Source organism: Vitis vinifera, chromosome 9, assembly GCF_030704535.1.
Source record: "Vitis vinifera cultivar Pinot Noir 40024 chromosome 9, ASM3070453v1".
Lineage (NCBI taxonomy): Eukaryota > Viridiplantae > Streptophyta > Magnoliopsida > Vitales > Vitaceae > Vitis > Vitis vinifera.
Genome location: NC_081813.1, coordinates 11,712,622 through 11,719,773, shown reverse-complemented (window position 1 = coordinate 11,719,773; position 7,152 = coordinate 11,712,622). Strand labels below are relative to the sequence as shown.

The following is a 7,152-nucleotide window of genomic DNA, read 5'->3' as shown; positions in this document are numbered from 1 at the left end:
AGTCTAAATGAGTTAGTGATTTTAATTCCTTAGTTTAAGAAATCTATGAGATAAAGTTTATTTTTTTAATTCCGGATTAATTTAGTTTTAGTTTATAATTTAATTTAAACGAGTTAGTGATTTAAACGAGTTATAGAAAAATTATTTAAATTACATGAATATAAATTTATTATTAATTAATTAATTGAAATAAGAAAATATTAAAAGGTTGAAAATTCATTTATCATGTTCAAGTGCAAACATGATATTCTAAATTTTTTTTATTTGATCTTTGATATTCTAATTTTTTTTTATTTAACTTTGTAATATTTAAAAAAAAAAAAAGTAGTATTTTACTAAGTGGGTGCAGGAGAGTTTAATCTCTGTAACAATTCTCTCCTTATTCCGGAGTTTAGTTAGAATAGAACAAAGAATGGTTTCCTGCTCGACAGGCCTGCCGCCAAAAACCCAGGGTTGTAGAACACTAGACGGTGCTGCTCAGCTGTCATCCTAATCGCCGCCACCTTCACTCAGCCCCATCAACACAAACGCATCTCCATCCAATAACACCGGCGGCAATCACCGTTCCGGCCATACCGCCGTCGCCATTCCTGATCTTCAGTTTGGGTGTTATTCCCAGTAATGGTTACTGATGGTTTCAAACGATCATCGATAGCCCCACCTCCTCGAAGTCTTAATGTTGAGAAATTTGCAGAATCCTGAGCTTCTGAACTTGAGGCTCTTCACTCAATTGTAGCAAATCGAGTGAACAACAATTTCCGGTCTCAGAGAAACAAGAGAAGAAGGACCACGGGGTATGATAACAGAGATGCAAACAAGAGATTTAGAAAGAGGGAGAGAATAGGGGTGGTTGATAAAGGCAATGTTGGGGCTTTGGAGAAAGATGAGAAGACAGTTCCTCGTCGTATTCGTCGGCGAGTTGAACTGAGAAGAAACCCTGAACATGGTTACTCTACTTCTGGGGACGGTACCAAGAGGCTAAGAACCCATGTTTGGCATGCAAAGCGCTTCACAATGACGAAGCTTTGGGGTTTCTACCTACCTCTGGGCTTGCAAGGCAGGTAATTCATTCTAGGTTTTTTTATTGGAGATTCTTCTTAGGCCATTTGGTACTGAAAAGGGAAAAAAATTTAGGAAGAAATTCCAACTTCGAAAACTATGTAAAATTTGATACATTAATAATAAACATGAAAATTTTTATTTAGTTTAAACTTTTTTTTCATTTTTCATGATTTTCTCCTTTTTGTTTCTGAGGTTCAAAGGGTACTTTACCTCAAACTTCAAGTTTGAAATGGAGCATTAATACGTTTAGATTTGGGTTTGCAGTGGAATTACTTTCCAAACATCCATTGGGAGCTCTTTTTCATGGAGAAGTCTCTTAGATAAAGAACCAATTTGGGTTACCCTTTCCGTATTTTTATTTCAACTTCTATTTGTTATTTGAGTATATGAGAAAGAATTAATTTGGGCAATTTTTCTCTAAAATGATGTAGAGGAAGGGGTTCAAGGGCTCTCTTGAAGTAGTTCAGACATGGAGCTCTTGTACATGATGCTTGTTACCACATTGCCCTGCAATTGGAGGGTCCGGAGGTATGCATTTCATTTCTTTGTAATTGCAAACCATTTCAATTGTGGATTTTTCTCTTAATTCATTACTTCAGAAGAATTTTTATTTTAGGTGCTAATAGACCTGGAAGTGGTATCTCAATGCTTTTGGTTTTTCTGTTTCATTTGCATAAGGAAATTTAGTTTATCATGTTATATGCTTCCAGGATTCATTATTTTCAATTCTAAGCATGGTATTGGTGCCTTCTCCATCAGCTCACTCTGAGGATATTCTCCGTTTTGTTTTCTGGTGTTGTCTATGGAAGTGCTATGGTAAGTTATTCCATTGCACCTTCTCCACTTCAAGAATGATGAAACAAACATATGGATAGACTCTCCTTGTTTTGTTTTGCAGCTTCATCATGTTGGAGAACCTGGTTCTAAATCAATTGCCCCTGTAACCTATATGTGGAGACCCTTACAAAAAAAGGATATAGGTATTGGAGTAGAACACCATAATGTTGATTCTGTTAACAGCACACAGACAAATGAGTGTTGTTCTTCCTTCCGCCAGCTATGGGTGTGGATGCATGCCTCAGCTTTCAATGAAGGATATGATGCTTTGAAATTTGCTTGTCAAGAACTGGTAAACCATAGAGATTATTTATCTTTGATCTATTTTTTCCCCTTTTGAAGACTCTAATGTGCTTATTTGTTATGAAGAGTAGCTTGTGAACAAACTGTTCCTATGTGATAGTTCGAAAAAGTGAATACTTATCAATAGTATCCCCTTGTACTGTTTAGTGTGCATATGTAATGCTCATAAATATATATCCTTGTCTTATATAACGCTGGGTTTACATGTTTCCTTGGAATAAAATTTAAATTTGTAAAGCATTATGTCAACAAAGATAAGACCTAGCAGGATAGAGATCATATGCTTGCCCCGTGTTATTTACTTTGTCTCCATCTCTTTTTATCTTTTAGATGGATGAAACTGGCATCTTGATTAATTGTTTTTCACTTGAGGGCCAACTTGCTAAATTGGAAGTAATAGGATCAAAGGCATTTGGACTTCTTCAAAAGATACTGCATCCTATTACTTGGTAAGTCCTCCAAAACCAAAAGTAGAACCTGTTCATTTTAAACAAAGCAATGAACATATCTAAATGTGTTGTTTGGTTGTTAGTAAAATTTTGAAATCCTCGCAACTGACTAAGTGCTCTAGCCTTGAGCATGAAGAGCAGATTCCTTCTTGTGCAATTCTATCTCTTACAGTTAATGATCCATGCAATTTGCCTGAGAAAAAGACTACAGTTGTTCCAGAAGTGGCTTCTAACAAAGTACTTGGCGATGCATCAAAGAATGAAGCTATGGAAACCACTTCTTTAGTAGGAAATCAGGACATGGATTTGTGGGATGCTAGTAATGGGCTCAGTCCTCCAATGGAAGAGAATGTGCTTTGCATGGAAAAGCATCACCGGCATCTGGGATTCTTCTGTCTCAGTGAGTCACAGTCTGGCATATTGAATACTTCTAGTGATGTGCAGCATGGATCATGCCCAATTCTGCTTTTAAAAAATAATAATCAAAAGGGCATGATTGGGTAAGTAGTTCTTTATTTATTTCTTATCTTTTTCTCCACTTGTAATTAACAAGGATCAAATTAATTGTTGAATTTCATGCTTCTAATACTTGGTCCTCATTTTCCTTGTGTACAAGGTCACTTAAGATTTCATGGCTATGATGTTTTTCTCCAAATGCTAGATCTTCTCTTTTGCAATTGGTCTTCTTGTGTACCAGGCAGTGTGATCTCTAACAAGTATAGAAGAATTCATCTAAGTGCATTATGGCTATTCTTTCGATGGGGAGAGTAGAAAACCCAGAAGAGTTGGCCCTTGTATTAGGTTGTAAAGTGGGAATGCTCCCGACCACTTATTTGGAGCTCCCACTAGGCACCCCTTATAATTCATTGGTGGCTTGGGATGGGGTGAAAGAAAGATTCCGCAAAAGATTGGCGTTATGGAAAAGACAATATATTTCTAAAGGGGGGAGACTAACATTGATTAGAAGTACGTTTTCTAGTTTGTCAATCTACTTTTTGTCTCTTTTCCGGATGTCAGGGATTGTGCGGTTAAGGTTGGAAAAAATTCAAAGGGACTTTCTTTGGGGAGGTGGGAGCTTAGATAGTAAGCCTTATCTGGTGAAATGGGATACCGTTTGCTCTGACAGAAGGAGGGGGGCCCTAGGTGCTAGGTGCCTTCACTCGCTTAATAAGGCCTCCTTTGTAAGTGGAATTGGTGCTTTGCTTCAGAAAGGGAGGCCTTTTGGAGATAAAGCATTTGTGGTAAATATGGGGATTTGGAAGGAGGTTGGTGCTCTAAGGTAGCGAGGGGTGGCTATGGTGTTGGGTTATGGAAGAACATAAGGAAGTTGTGGGATTTAGTCAATTGTAAATTGTCCTTTTTTGTGGGCAATGGGAAAAAGGATAAAGTTTTGGAAAGATAAATGGTGCGGGGATGAGTTGTTAAATGTTTCTTTTCCCTCTTTATTTGCCATTTCTAACTCTAAAGATGCTTGGGTGGCAGAGCTGTGGTAGCATTCTAATGAGAGGGATGGCTATAATCGTAACTTCTCGAGGCCTCTAAATGATTGGGAGATTGTTTTTGTGGAACACTTTTTGGAAGACTTCAAGATAAAGTGGTAGAAGAGGGTAAAGAGGATAAAGTGTGTTGGGTTGAAACGAAGAGTGGAACTTTCTCTATTAACCACTTTATGCTAGCCTAGAGATAGGAAGGGTAGTGCAATTCCGTTCTAGTGTTGTGTGGAATGCGTGGGTTTCTCCTAAGGTGAGCTTTTTTTCATGGGAGGCAACTTGGGAAAAAACTTTGACTCTTGACCAGCTTCAAACGAGGGGGTGGTCTTTGGCCAATTGTTATTTCCTATGTTTGTCTCATGAGGAGTCAATTAACCACATCCTTTTGCATTGTGACAAGGCAAGGGTGTTATGGGAGCTATTATTATCTCTCTTTAGAGTTTATTGGGTGATGTAGTCCACAGTTAGAGAAGCTCTGCTAGGCTGACATGGTTCCTTTGTTGGAAGAAAGGGGAAAAAAGTTTGGAGGGTGACACCTTTATGCCTCTTCTAAACTATTTGGAAAGAGAGAAGTAGAAGATCTTTTGAGAATGTGGAACTCTCAATCCAAAGGCTAAAATACTTGTTTTTGTATAATTTGTTAACTTGAATCAAACTGTTTATAGGTGAAAGATTAATGTCCATAGTAGATTTCATTGATTGGTTGGTGTCGATTTGAGGGAGGGAGTAGCTTTTTGTTTTCTCTTTCTTTTTTTGGCACTTCTTGGCTGCCATTGTATACATTGTATGTACTTTGGTGTGCCCTTTTTGGCGCTTTTTAATACAAATCTCATTTACTAATAAACAAAAAAAATGGCTATTCTTTTATTGCAATGATGTTGTTTTTATTTAATTTTATTTATATATTTTTTAAGTTTCAAATAACCTTCACATCTTAAAAAAGCATATTTCATGGAAAATAATAACACCATTTATTAGGAATTTTGGCAAAAATTTTGAGCTATCTTGTTTGGCATGAAGGAAGCCTATTGATCCTAGCAATTGTTTATAATGATATTATCTTACTATAGTTAAAAACCAATGAATGCCATCAAGTGTTCCGTACCTCATGGTGGAACTCATTACCAATCATAAACCCATGCATATTTCATGGAAAATAATAACACCATTTACTAGGAATTTTGGCCAAAATTTTGAGCTATCTTGTCTGGCATGAAGGAAGCCTATTGATCTTGGCAATGTTGGGCTTTGTGGGGCCTAGTTTTGTTTGATCCGGTTTGACGACCTGACCCGAATAATATTGCATGGCTTTTTAATGGGAGATTTATTGAGGCCTGTTGGGCCCATTTAGCCCATTGTGGAACCACCTTTTGTAATTAGGGTTTTTTTTTAGTATGGTGGGGTTGCTGTGTTATATATATATAGAGAATATTGTAGCCGCTATGTTGCACTCTGTATTCTTCCCTGATAATAGTGATATCCCTGCAACTCCGTGGATGTAGGCAAATTGCCGAACCACGTAAATATTGTCTTGTGCGTGTGATTGTTTTTTCTTTGGCGTGTGTTTTCTCTAATTTTTGTTTCTCACGGGTTGGGAATTCAGTTTAATTCCCTACAACTGGTATCAGAGCCTAGGGTTAGGTTTGAGTGGGAGCAATGGCAGAGGAAGCAGGAAAGGCGTCTGAAATAGAAAAGTTTGATGGCACAGACTTTGCGTATTGGAGGATGCAAATTGAAGATTATCTCTATGGGAGGAAATTGCATCTGCCTCTTTTGGGGACAAAACCTGAGAGTATGAAGGTTGAGGAATGGACGCTTCTTGATAGACAGGTTCTAGGAGTTATTAGGTTAACTCTGTCCAGGTCTGTTGCACATAATGTTGTAAAGGAGAAGACCACAACAGATTTGATGAAGACTTTGTCCGGTATGCATGAAAAGCCGTCCGCAAACAATAAGGTGCATCGGATGAAGAAATTGTTCAATTTGAAGATGACAGAGAATGCATCAGTAGCACAACATCTGAATGAATTTAATACAATCACAAATTAATTGTCGTCTGTAGAAATTGATTTTGATGATGAGATTCGTGCTCTGATCATCTTGGCTTCTTTGCCAAACAGTTGGGAGGCAATGAGGATGGTAGTAAGCAATTCTACGGGAAAGGAAAAGCTCAAGTACAATGATATACGAGATTTAATTCTAGCTGAGGAGATTCGCCGAAGAGATGCAAGTGAAACCTCAGGATCTGGTTCTGCTCTAAACCTTGAGACAGGAGGCAAAGGTAATGACAGAAATTCAAATCGGGGTAGATCAAATTCCAGAAATTCTAATCAGAACAGAAACAAATCTTATTCAAGCCAACAAGTACAATGCTGGAATTATGGGAAAACAGGTCACTTTAAAAGGCAATGCAAAAGCCCTAAGAAGAAGAATGAAGATGATTATGCTAATACTGTAATAGAAGAGCTATAGGATGCATTACTGCTTGCAGTAGACATTCCACTTGATGATTGGGTTTTGGATTCAGGAGCTTTGTTTCATACCACTCCACACCGAGAACTCATACAAAATTATGTTGTAGGTGATTTTGGTAAGGTGTATTTGGCTGATGGTTCAGCCTTGGATGTTGTGGGTCTGGGAGACATCTGGATAATGTTGCCCAATGGGTCTGTTTGGTTACTGGAGAAGGTTCGACATATTCCTGACCTGAGGAGGAATCTGATTTTTGTTGGACAACTTGATGATGAAGGACATGCAATACTATTTGTTGGTGGTACTTGGAAGGTTACAAAGGGAGCTAGGGTATTGGCTCGTGGAAAGAAGACTGGTACCCTATATATGACCTCATGTCCAAGAGACACAATTGTAGTTACTGATGCAAGTACTGATACAAGCCTATGGCACCATAGACTTGGTCACATGAGTGAGAAAGGGATGAAAATGTTGTTGTCAAAAGGAAAACTACCAGAATTGAAGTCCATTGATTTTGACATGTGTGAAAGTTGCATCTT

At 37.9% G+C, this 7,152-nt stretch overlaps 1 non-coding gene across 1 annotated transcript; it reads left to right on the top strand.

Moving 5' to 3' along the window:
* Positions 1 to 404: 404 nt before the first annotated feature.
* Positions 405 to 3,207, top strand: LOC104877333 (ribonucleases P/MRP protein subunit POP1). The gene is made up of 6 exons (XR_009466575.1): positions 405 to 1,061; positions 1,494 to 1,590; positions 1,773 to 1,878; positions 1,961 to 2,191; positions 2,533 to 2,651; positions 2,735 to 3,207. It is a non-coding gene; the product is annotated as a ribonucleases P/MRP protein subunit POP1 (transcript).
* The last annotated feature ends 3,945 nt before the right edge of the window (positions 3,208 to 7,152 follow it).